Source organism: Tamandua tetradactyla, chromosome 21 (assembly GCF_023851605.1).
Source record: "Tamandua tetradactyla isolate mTamTet1 chromosome 21, mTamTet1.pri, whole genome shotgun sequence".
Classification (NCBI taxonomy): domain Eukaryota; kingdom Metazoa; phylum Chordata; class Mammalia; order Pilosa; family Myrmecophagidae; genus Tamandua; species Tamandua tetradactyla.
In genome coordinates, this window is record NC_135347.1 from 49,488,891 (window position 1) to 49,501,113 (window position 12,223).

Genomic DNA, 12,223 nt, shown 5'->3' on the forward strand with positions numbered 1-12,223 from the left:
GCAATGACATATTCAAAATACTGAAAGAGAAAAACTGCCAGCCAAGAATATTTGTCTTTATTTTTTTATCATCAAAAATGAAGGAGAGGGCAGGCAATGGTGGCACAGTGGTAGTATTCTCGCCTGCCATGCCGGAGACCCAGGGTCGATTTCCAGTCCCTATACATGCAAAAAAAAAAAAAAAAAGAAGAAGAGTTTTAAGACATTCACAGATAAGGAGACACTGAGAGAGTTTGTTAACAAGAGATCTGCCCTAGAAGAAATACTACAGGGAATCTTGCAGGCTGAAATGAAAAGACAGGAAAGAGGCTTGGTGGAGAATGTAGAAATGAAGATTATCGTAAGGGTAACCGAAAGGGTAAAAAAAGAGATAAAAATAGGATACAGTGTATGTGCTGGTTTGAAAGTGTTATGTACCCCAGAAAAGCTAAGTCTTTTAATCCTGATTAATATCGCAGGATGGAAACCTTTGATTAGACTGTTTTCATGGAGACTGACCCACTCAATTGTTGGGTGTGGCCTTTTGATTCAACGAAGATGCAAAGAGTATCCAAAAGAAAAAAAAAGCTGGGGTAGCTATACTAATATGGGACAAAACAAACTTTAAATGCAAAGAAGGATATTATATATTAATAGAAGGGTCAATATACAATCATAAACACATATGAACCTACCAGGGTGCCCCAAAATGCATGAGGCAAATGCTAACAAAACTGAAAGGAGAAATAGATGTATCTGCAATAACAGTTGGCTACTTTAACACACCACTCACCTCAATAGATAGCCATCTAGACAGAGGATCAGTGAGGAAATAGAGAACTTGAATAATTTCATAAATGAACTAGACCAAACAGGTATATAAAGAAAAATGCACCCCTAGACAGCAGGCTATACGTTCTTCTCAAGTGTTCATGGCTCATTCTCCAGGATAGATCATATGTTGGGTCCCAAAACAGGACTCAATAAATTTAAAAAGATCAATATTATACAAAACACTCTGGTCATAACTGAATGAAGCTGGAAGTTGACAACAAGCAAAGGACTGGATAATGCACAACACACTCTTAATCAGTAGGTCAAAGAAGAAATTAAAAGAAAAATCAGTAAATGTTTCAAGATGAATGAAAACAAAAACATGATATATCAAATCAGAAAGAAAGATAGATGTTAAAGATTGAGATGGTATAATCTAGGAATGCCTAGAGTGTATAATAATAGTGAAATGTACAAGGTACAATTTTAAAAATGTTTGCATGAGGAAGAACAAAGGAATGTCATTATTGCAGGGTACTGAAACTAGATGGTAATTAATATTTTAAAATGTCACCTTCTGTGTGAGACTAAAGCAAAAAATGTTTATTTGGTAGAAAATTAATACTTTAACTAGTGCATTTCCTAATATAACTTATGTAGATAGTTTGATTGAACGCCATAAGTACTTGGAATCTCAGGTAGGACATGAGATTTTGTTGGTTTGTCCAGAGTGATGCCCTGATGAATCCCAGAGTGATTCGATCAGTGAGTGGAAAAGTATCTGCAAAGCCCCCTTCGGGGAGTGGTGAGAACAGGGAAAAATTCAACCTCCCCAAGTTGAATTCTTGATATTCTTACAAACAGTGTGGACAACCAAAGCTATAGGCAGAGCCCCCAGTCTTGGGGTTTGTTCATATATTAATTTTAAGTAGGTCAAGCCTACTTAAAATTAGGCCTAAGAGTCACCCCCAAGACAGCCTCTTTTGTTGCTCAGATGTGACCCCTCTCTCCAGCCAACACAACGAGCAGTCTCACCACACTACCCCTCTCTACATGGGACATGACTCCCAGGGGTGTGGACCTTCCTGGCAACGTGGGACAGAGATCTTGGAATGAGTGGAGACTCAGCATCAAGGGATTGAGAAAACCTTCTTGACCAAAAGAGGGAAGAGGGAGATGAGATAAAGTGTCAATGGCTGAGAGATTCCAAAAGAGTCGAGAGGTTATCCTGGAGGTTATTCTTATGTATCAAGAAGATATCATCTTGTTATTCAAGATGTAATGGAGAGGCTGGAGGGAACTGCCTGAAAATGTAGAGCTATGTTCCAGTAGCCATGTTTCTTGAGGATGATTGAATAATGATACAGCTGTAACAATGTGATTTGAAAATCTTGTGTCTGATGCTCCTTTTATCTACCTTGTCAACAGACGAGTAGAACATATGGAATAAAAATAAATAATAGGGGGAAGAAATGTTAAAATAAATTTAGTTTGAAATGCTAGTGATCAATGAAGGTAAAGGGTAAGGGGGATGATAGGTATAATCTTTTTTTTTTTCTTTCCTGTGTTCATTTCATTTCTTTTTCTATTGTCTTTTTGTTTCTTTTTCTGAATTAATGCAAATGTTCTAAGAAATGATGAATATGCAACTAGGTGATGATATTGTGAATTACTGATTATATATGTTTTATTTTGTTTCTTATTTTTTTAATTAATAAATAAATTTTTTAAAAAACTTATGGGATGCAGCCAAGGCAGTGTTAAGAGGGAAATTTATAGCTCTAAATGCCTACACATGAAGGGAAGAAAGAGCTAAAACCAAAGACCTAACTACACAGCTGGAGGAACTACAAAAAGAAGAGCAAACAGATCCCATAGCATGCACAAAGAAAGGAATAACAAAGATTAGAGCAAAAATAAGTGAAATTGATCACTCACACCGGTGCAGTCAAGATGGAGGAGTAGGCACAGGAGCCTTGCCCCTGGTAAAATGTGGATGATTGTGGTGGGGCCTTTACAATGGGTACCACAGGCAGGGGTATCTTTCAAACTATCAAATGTTTTCATGATTCTCCAGTGGGAGTAAACCACAGACCACAAGGGAGCTTGACACAGTTGAAAGGTTGCTTTGCAGCTTGGGGAGGTTCAAGTTAGAGGCAAATAAGATCCCTGGAACTCCATCACAAGTGGTGCCTTAACATGAGCCATACTGGTGGCAAGAATTGGACCAGTGACCATAGTTGGGTTAGCTGTGATGGTGGCATTCTCCTAGCTTTATTTGAAGGAGCTGGTATCTTGACAAGATTTGCCTTTATGCAGTTTCCGAGTAGTCTTCCCAGTAGTAGTCTTTGCTGAAAACCCCTCCCAGTTGCCTTCAATTCAGGTATCATCCTCACCTTTTGGAAACTATCAGAGGTATCAATAGGACTGGTATCCCAGAATTTCTTTAACAGAATGAGCTCTATTTCAAGAAGGATTTTGGAAGACCAAGTTTGAGTCTTGGTTTTTAAAACCATAGGTGGCACAACTATAGCCAAATAGGCTATGATGATACATTTAACATTTTTTTCCTATTTAAAGGACCATAGTAGGGGGGAAAGCAGTTTAAAGGGTAATACATTTAACACAAATGCTTGGGTTGCATTTATGATCAAAATAAATGTCTGACTAAAGCAAAAATATTTATTTGGTAAGAAACTTACATTTTGACTAGTGCATTTCCTAATATAACTTAAATGGACAGGTTAATTGAACACCATAAGTACATGGAACCTTGAACAGGGCATGAGTTTTTGTAGGTTTGTCCAGTGTGATGCCCCGAAAAATCCCAGAGTGATTTGAACAGTGAATAAAGAAGTATTTGCAAAGTTCCCTTGGAGGAATGGCAAGAAAAGGGGGGAATTCAATTTCCCCATTTCGAGAATTCCAGATATTCTCACAAGCAGTGAGGACAACCAAATCAATAGGCCAAGCCCTCAATCTTAGGGTTTGTTCATATGAAACTTATCCCCACAAAGGATAGGCTAAGCCTACTTAAAATTAGGCCTTAGAGTTATCCCCAGAAAACCTCTTTTGTTGCTCAGAAGTGGCCTCTCTCTCAGCCATCATGGCAAGCAAACTCATCACCCTTCCCCTCTCTACATGGCACATGACTCCCAGGTGTGTAAACCTCCCTGGCAACATGGGATAGAAATCCTAGAATGAGCTGGAACACAGCATCAAGGGATTGAGAAAACCTTCTCAACTGAAAGGGGGAAGAGAAAATGAGATAAAGTGTCAGCAGCTGAGAGATTTCAAATAGAGTCAAGAGGTTATCCTGGAGGTTATTGCTGTGCATTATACAGATATCCACTTTTTAGTTTAAGGTATGTGAGAGTGGCTAGAGGTAAGTGCTTGAAACTGTAGAACTGTGTTCCAGTAGCCATGTTTCTTGAAGATGATTGTACAGTGATATAGCTTTTACAATGTGACTGTGTGATTGTGAAAACCTAGTGTCTGATGTTCCTTTTATCTACAGTATGGACAGATGAGTAAAAAATATGGATTAAAAATAAATAAATAATAGAAGGACAAATGTCAAAATAAATTGAGTAGATTGAAATACTAGTAATCAATGAAAGGGAGTGTTAAAGGGTATATAAAAAAAGATAGGGGAACAAAGGTTAAAATATATTGGATAGATGGAAATACTAGTGGTCAATGAGAGGGAGGGGTAAGAGGTATGATATGTATGAGTTTTTTCTTTTTATTTTTATTTCTTTTTCTGGAGTGATGCAAATGTTCTAAGAAATGATCATGGTGATGAAAATACAATTATGTGATGATATTGTGAGCCATTGGTTATACATCAAGTATAGAATGTTCATATGTTAAGAATGTTCATGTTTGTATGTTGTTTCGTCAACAAAAATATAGAATAAAATAAAAATAAATTCTGATATCCTAAAAAGGAAATCTAGTAAATGCTTAGAAGATGAAGAACTAAAGGGACAATAACAGTGAAACATTTCCTTGGAAACTTCTCTGCTTGGCATTGTATGTTCTGTTATTCAAACAATAAAAACGTCTGGAACTTGCTCCTTCTTTTATGATAAGTTGTAGAATTCTACTGTTTCATCCTTGAATAATACCAATAATGCAAAGTCCATTCAAAACTATATGTTTTAGGGTAGGCCACGTGGCTCAGTCAGCAGAGTTCTCGCCTGCCACGCTGGAGACCCAAGTTCAATTTCCGGTTCCTAACCATGCAAAAAAAGAGAAAAAAAAAACTATATGCTTTATAGTTTACTTGAAGTGAACTGTATGTGAAAAGAATTAAGCAATCAACATGGATCATTTCAGAGTAAAGTATAAAGGATATGGTAAAATATTTATCCTTTACTTTGAAAGTAAAATACGTCTTGATTCTGAGTATGTTGACTACAAAGCTGTTACCTTTAAAGCTATTGTGCCTTCATTCCTGATCACCAGAAACCTCACCGGAAAACAACTTGCTTCCAACATACCCAATTCTATATGAAAAGAGTTCAAAGAGGATACAGTTGCCATTGGAAAAGTTTAGCATTTATTACATGCTTGCAAATAAAACATATACTGTTGTTAATGTGAAAAAATGAATGGAATTGAGAACAATAAAACAATAGAATCAATAAAACCAAGAGTTGGTTCTTTGATAAAAGCAACAAAATTGACAAGCCCTTAGCTAGACTGACAAAGAAAAAAAGAAAAGATGCAAATAGATAAAATCAGAAATAAGAGGAGGGACATTACTAGTAACCCCATAGAAATAAAACTTTTTAAAAGGATTCTATGAACCACTCTATGCCAATAAGCTAGACAACTTAGATGAAATGGACAATTTTCTAGAAACACATGAACAACACACATGACTCCAAAAGAAATAGAAGATCTCAACCAACCAAGTACAAGAGATTGAAACTATCATTAAAAAAAAAAAAAATGAGAACCAAGTGGCTTCACAGGTGAATTCTACCAATCATTCCAAGAAGAATTACTACCAACAATCCTGCTCAAACTCTTCCAGAAAATTGAAAAGGAGAGACCACTACCTAACTCATTCAATGAAACCAGTATCACCCTAATAAATAAACCTGATAAAGATATTACAAGAAAGGAAAATTATAGACCAATCTCTCTAATGATTACAGATGCAAAAATTCTCAAAAAAAAAACTTGCTAATCGAATCCAACAAGGTGGCCAAGTCCATTTAACAGGGACAGAATAATCTCTTCAACAAATGGTACCGGGAGAACTGGATATCCATATCCAAAAGCATGAAAAAGGACCCCTATCTTACAGTTATACAAAAATGAACTCAAAATGGATCAAGGACCTAAATATAAACATCAGAACCATAAAACTCCTACAAGAAAATTGTGCCAGTTTAAAAGCTATCATGTACCCCAGAAAAGCCATTCATTCTTTAATCCTCATTCAGTATTGCTCAGTGGAATCATTTTTATTGTTTTCATTCTGATATGACCCACCCATTTGTGAGTGGTAACATTTGATTAGGTGGTTTCCATGGAGATATGTCTCCACCCACTCAAGGTGGGGGTTGCTTACCGGAGCCTTTTAAGAGGGAACCATTTTGGAAAAAGCTTCAGAGCAACCAGAACCAATAGAGTCCACAAAGCCAGAGATCTCTGCAGATGAAGAAGGAAAATGCCCCCTAAGGAGCTTCATGAAACAAGAAGCTGGGAAAGAAAGCTAGCAGACAGCCCATGTGCCCTATAGCTGAGAGAGAAACCTCAAATTCATTGGCCTTTGTACCTCTTGTTGGTGCCTTAATTTGGACATTTTCACAGCCTTATAACTGTAAACTTGCAACTTAATAAATCCCCCTTTTTAAAAGCCATTCCATTTCTGGTATATCACATTTTGGCAGCTCTTGCAAACTACAACAAAAATGTAGGGAAGCATCTTCAAGATCTCATAGTAGGAAGTGGCTTCTTACATCTTACACCTAAAGCACAAGCAACAAAAGAAAAAATAGATAAATGGAATCTCCTCAAAATTTAATACTTTTGTGTTTCAAAGGACTTTGTCAAGAGGGTGAGAGGGCAACTAATTCGATGGAAAAAATATTTGGAAAACACATATTCAAAAAGGGTTTAATATAAAGAGATCCTACAACTCAATGATAAAAAGAAAGCCAAACTTTAAAAATGGGCAAAAGACATCAATAGACATTTTTCCAAAGAGGATATACAAATGGCTAAAAAAGCACATGAAAAGATATTCAACATAATTAGCTGTTAGGGAATTATAAATTAAAACTACAACGAGGTATAATTTCTCACCTATTAGAATGGCTGCTATTAATAAAACAGAAAACTTCAAGTGTTGAAGAGAACGTAGAGAAATAGGAACATACATGCCTTCACTGTTGGTGGGACTGCAGAATATACAACCGCTGTGGAAGACAATTTGTTGGTTCCTCAGGAAGCTAAGTATAGAACTGCCATATGATCCAGTAATACCACTGCAAGGTATATACTCAGAAGAACTGAAAGCAGGGGCATGAAGAGACATTTGCACATTGATGTCCATGGTAGCATTATTCACAACTGCCAAAAGATGGAAAGAACCCAAGTGTCCATCAACTGATAATGGATAATCAAAATGTGGTATTCAAGCAGTGTCTCAAAGATGTGACAGCATGAAGCATATAAAATCTGCATCGTGAGTGTCTCAGAAGAGAAGGGAAAGAGGGCAGAAAGAATATTTAAGGAAACAGTGACTAAAAATTTCCCAACTCTTATGAAAGACATAAATATATATGTCCAAGAAGTTTAAAGTACTCCACATAGAATAAACCCTAATAGACCTACTCTGAAACAAATATTAATCAGAATGTCAAATACCAAAGATAAGAGAATTTTGAAAGCAACAAGAGAAAAGCAATTTCTAACACACGAAGTATATTCAATAAGGCTAAGTGCCAATTTCTCATCAGAAACCATGGAAGTGAGAAAACAGTAGTATAATATATTTAAGGTACTCAAAAAGAAAAATTGCCACCCAAAAATTATTTATCCAGCAAACTATCCTTCAAATATGAGGCAGAGTTCAAAATATTCACAGATAAACAGAAACTGAGACAGTCAACAAAAGGCCTGTCCAATAAGAATCACTAAAGGAAGTTTTTAAAGCTGAAAGGAAAAGAAAGGAAAGAACTGCTTGGAGGAGTGTGAAGAAATGAAGAGCTTCAGTAAAGATAACTAAAAGGGTAAATGCTAAGCCCAGTAATACTATATTCCAATATATTTGCATCCCAAGGCTCACAGAGGCGTTATTTGCAATTGCCAAAAGACAGAAGCACCCCAAGGGATCCAGCAACCAATGAATGGATAAATAAATTGTGGTATATACAATTCAAAAGAATATTATTCAGCATGAAAAAGGAATGATATCCTGATACATGTAACAACATAGATGGACCTTGAACACATCATGGTGAATGAAATAAGCCAAACACGAAAGGACAAATATTGTACGATCTCCACTGACTTGGAACAATTAGAACAAGCAAACTTACAGAGTCAGAATCTAGAATATAGGCTACCAGGGGATGGTGTGGAGACAAGGAATGGGAAGTTAAGGCTTAAAATCTACAGGGTTCCTATTTGGAATGATGGAAATGTTGTAGTAATGGATGGTGGTGATAGTAGTACAACACTGTGAACGTGATTAACAGCACTGAAATATATATCCGAACGTGAATTAATGGGGAAACATTAGATTGTATAGATGGTAACAGAATAAAAATGTTTTTAAAAATCCGTGGAACTGCACTACACAAATATTGAACTCCTGGTTACACCATGGACTATAGTTATTAGTACAATTATAAAAATATGCTATCACCAATTGTAACAAATTTACCACATCAATGCAAGTTGTTAATAATAGAACAGTATATGGGAAGCCTGAATTTTATGCATGAATGTTCTGTAAACACAATACTCTAGTACATAAAAAAAAAAAAAGAAAATCTTAACAAAGAGGTCCTATCATGGAAAAGAAAGTGGTCCTATCATGGAAAAGAATAAATATATTTAATGTATAAGAATACATATTTTTCAAAAGTTAACAAACAGGGTGAAAGTTCAAATCCACAGTCAAGGAAATGCAAAGTGAAATAAAAAGCACTTTGTGGCAAAGATTGTTTTAAAAATGATAACAAATGTTGGAAACTGTATAGTGACACAAGCAAACTTATCCCTTGAAGGAAAGAGGTAAACCTTTCTAGAAAGCATCATAGCAATATGTTTTAAAAGGTTTTAAAATGCTTATTTTTTCCCCTAGTAATCCCAATTTTTAGAATCAATCCAAAAAACTTAACTGAAATTAGGAAAATGATTTTTATAAAGACACCCATTAGAACATTGAAATTACAAGAAACAAACAAGCAAACAAATAGGAAGAAATATAAATATCCAATAATGGAGGATTGTTTAAATAAAGTGTAAACAATCCTCCTTTATTGGATAATAAATAAAGTAAGACTCATTCACTTAATAGGATACTCCACAGCTATCTGAAATTAGGTTAGCAAAGGATTTTAGGCAGGGAAGTGATACAATAGAATTACGTGAAAAAATTAAGATAATTATACACATAAATATAAAAGGAATCACATATATAGGATACATATATTATATATACATGTATATGTACACATATAAAATATATATATTATATATGTGTGTATTGCACACACACACACACACACAAGCTACTACTGAAAAATATTAATAAATGTTTTCTGACACTTGGAGATAGAAAATGTCCTGGGAGATGCTAAGCTAAGTGATGAAATCCAGAGTTTGTTCCAGAAAAGCTAAGTGAGAACCCACAGGGGCTTGGAGCAAGAAAACACCCCAGGAAGAACCAGAAGAACCCACAGGAGCTGAGAGAGCCATTTAAGACCCAGAAGATGCCTCCATGTCTCTTCCCATGTGACAGAGGAAACCCAGATGCCATCAGCCTTTTTGGGTGAAGGTATCCTCTTGTTGACACCTTAATTTAAACATTTGCATGGCTTAGAACTATACATTTGAAACCTAATAAATCCCCTGTATAAAAGCCAATCCATTTCTGGTATATTGCATTCCAGCAGCATTAGCAAACTGAAACACTCAGTAATGGAATTGCCCTTACACTCAAGGTGGAGCCCTCTGGGCACCAGTTTTATGCAGGGCTCACCCATTTGTCTCCCTCCCTCCAGAGGCTCTAGGCCTTATTTTAGTAACCCATGATGCCACATCAGGGTTTTATAATACATATTCCTCTAGCCAAAACTGATTTTAGAGCTGCTTACCTTCCTCAAAATTCCTACCTTCACCTTATTTTTGACCCATGTGGGTTTCTTACTTTCTTGCTAGCTTGGCTATATAATATAGCACACATATTCTGAAGAGCTTTCTAAAATATGCTATCAAGTACATTTATATTTTTAACAGAAGTTTTGTTCAAGATAACCATTTAATTTCATCTTTTACTGTTAGAAATTGAAGTATTTCCCTTCCTGTTTTTTTTTAATTTTTTTTATTAATCAAAAAAAGAAAAGAAATTAACACAACATTTAGAAATCATTCCATTCTACACATGCACTCAGTAATTCTTAGTATCATCACATAGATGTATGATCATCATTTCTTAGTACATTTGAATCGATTTAGGAAAAGAACTAGCAAAACAGCAGAAAAAGATATAGAATGTTAATATAGAGAAGAGAATTAAAATAATAATACTAATAAAAAAATATATATATATAAAAAGGAAAAAGAAAAAACAAAAACAAAAGATACAAACAAACAAACAAACAAAAAACTATATTTCAGGTGCAGCTTCATTCAGTGTTCCAACATAGTTACATTACACTTAGGTATTATTGTGCTGTCCATTTTTGAGTTTTTGTATCTAGTCCTGTTGCACAGTCTGTATCCCTTCAGCTCCAATTACCCATTATCTTACCCTGTTTCTAACTCCTGCTGGTCTCTGTTACCAATGATATATTCCAAGCTGATTCTCGAATGTCGGTTCCCATCAGTGGGACCTTACAGTATTTGTCCTTTAGTTTTTGGCTAGACTCACTCAGCATAATGTTCTCTAGGTCCATCCATGTTATTACATGCTTCATAAGTTTAGTCTGTCTTAAAGCTGCATAATATTCCATCGTAGGTATACGCCACAGTTTGTTTAGCCACTCGTCTGTTGATGGACATTTTGGCTGTTTCCATCTCTTTGCAATTGTAGATAATGCTGCTATAAACACTGGTGTGCAAATGTCCGTCTGTGTCTTTGCCCTTAAGTCCTTTGAATAGATACCTAGCAGTGGTATTGCTGGGTCGTAATCCATTCTGCCAGTCTATGTCTTTTGATTGGGAAATTCAGTCCATTAACTTTTAGTGTTATTACTGTTTGGATAATATTTTCCTCTAACATTTTGCCTTTTGTATTATATATATCATATCTGATTTTCCTTCTTTCTACACTTTACTCCATACCTCTCTCTTCTGTCTTTTCGTATCTGACTCTAGTGCTCCCTTTAGTATTTCTTGCAGAGCTGGTCTCTTGGTCACAAATTCTCTCAATGACTTTTTGTCTATAAATGTTTTAATTTCTCCTTCATTTTTGAAGGATAATTTTGCTGGATATAGAAGTCTTGGTTGGCAGTTTTTCTCTTTTAGTAATTTAAATATATCATCCCACTGTCTTCTAGCTTCCATGGTTTCTGCTGAGAAATCTACACATAGTCTTATTGGGTTTCCCTTGTATGTGACAGGATTGTTTTTCTCTTGCTGCTTTCAAGATCCTCTCCTTCTCTTTGACGTCTGACATTCTAACTAGTGTCTTGGAGAACGCCTATTTGGGTCTATTCTCTTTGGGGTGCGCTGCACTTCTTGGATCTGTAGATTTAGGTCTTTCATAAGAGTTGGGAAATTTTCAGTGATAATTTCTTCCACTAGTTTTTCTCCTCCTTTTCCCTTCTCTTCTCCTTCTGGGACACCCACAACACATATATTTGTGCGCTTCATATTGTCATTCAGTTCCCTGATCCCCTGCTCAAGTTTTTCCATTCTTTTCCCTATAGTTTCTGTTTCTTTTTGGAATTCAGATGTTCCATCCTCCAGTTCACTAATTGTAGCTTCTGTCTCTTTAGATCTACCATTGTAGGTATCCATTGTTTTTTCCATTTTTTCTTCTTTGTCCTTCACTCCCATAAGTTCTGTGATTTGTTTTTTCAGATTTTCTATTTCTTCTTTTTGTTCAGCCCATGTCTTCTTCATGTCCTCCCTCAATTTATTGATTTGGTTTTTGAAGAGGTTTTCCATTTCTGTTCGTATATTCAGCATTAGTTGTCTCAGCTCCTGTATCTCATTTGAACTATTGGTTTGTTCCTTTGACTGGGCCATATCTTCAATTTTCCGAGCGTCATCC

At 35.8% G+C, this 12,223-nt stretch overlaps 1 protein-coding gene and 1 pseudogene across 5 annotated transcripts in view; one reads left to right on the forward strand and one right to left on the reverse strand.

The window, feature by feature from the left end:
• The window catches only part of ATG10 (autophagy related 10), a 437,178-nt gene that overhangs the window by 400,755 nt on the left and 24,200 nt on the right, over positions 1–12,223 (reverse strand). The window lies entirely within an intron of this gene.
• On the forward strand, positions 2,707–3,178 carry LOC143665620 (mitochondrial import inner membrane translocase subunit Tim17-A pseudogene; annotated as a pseudogene).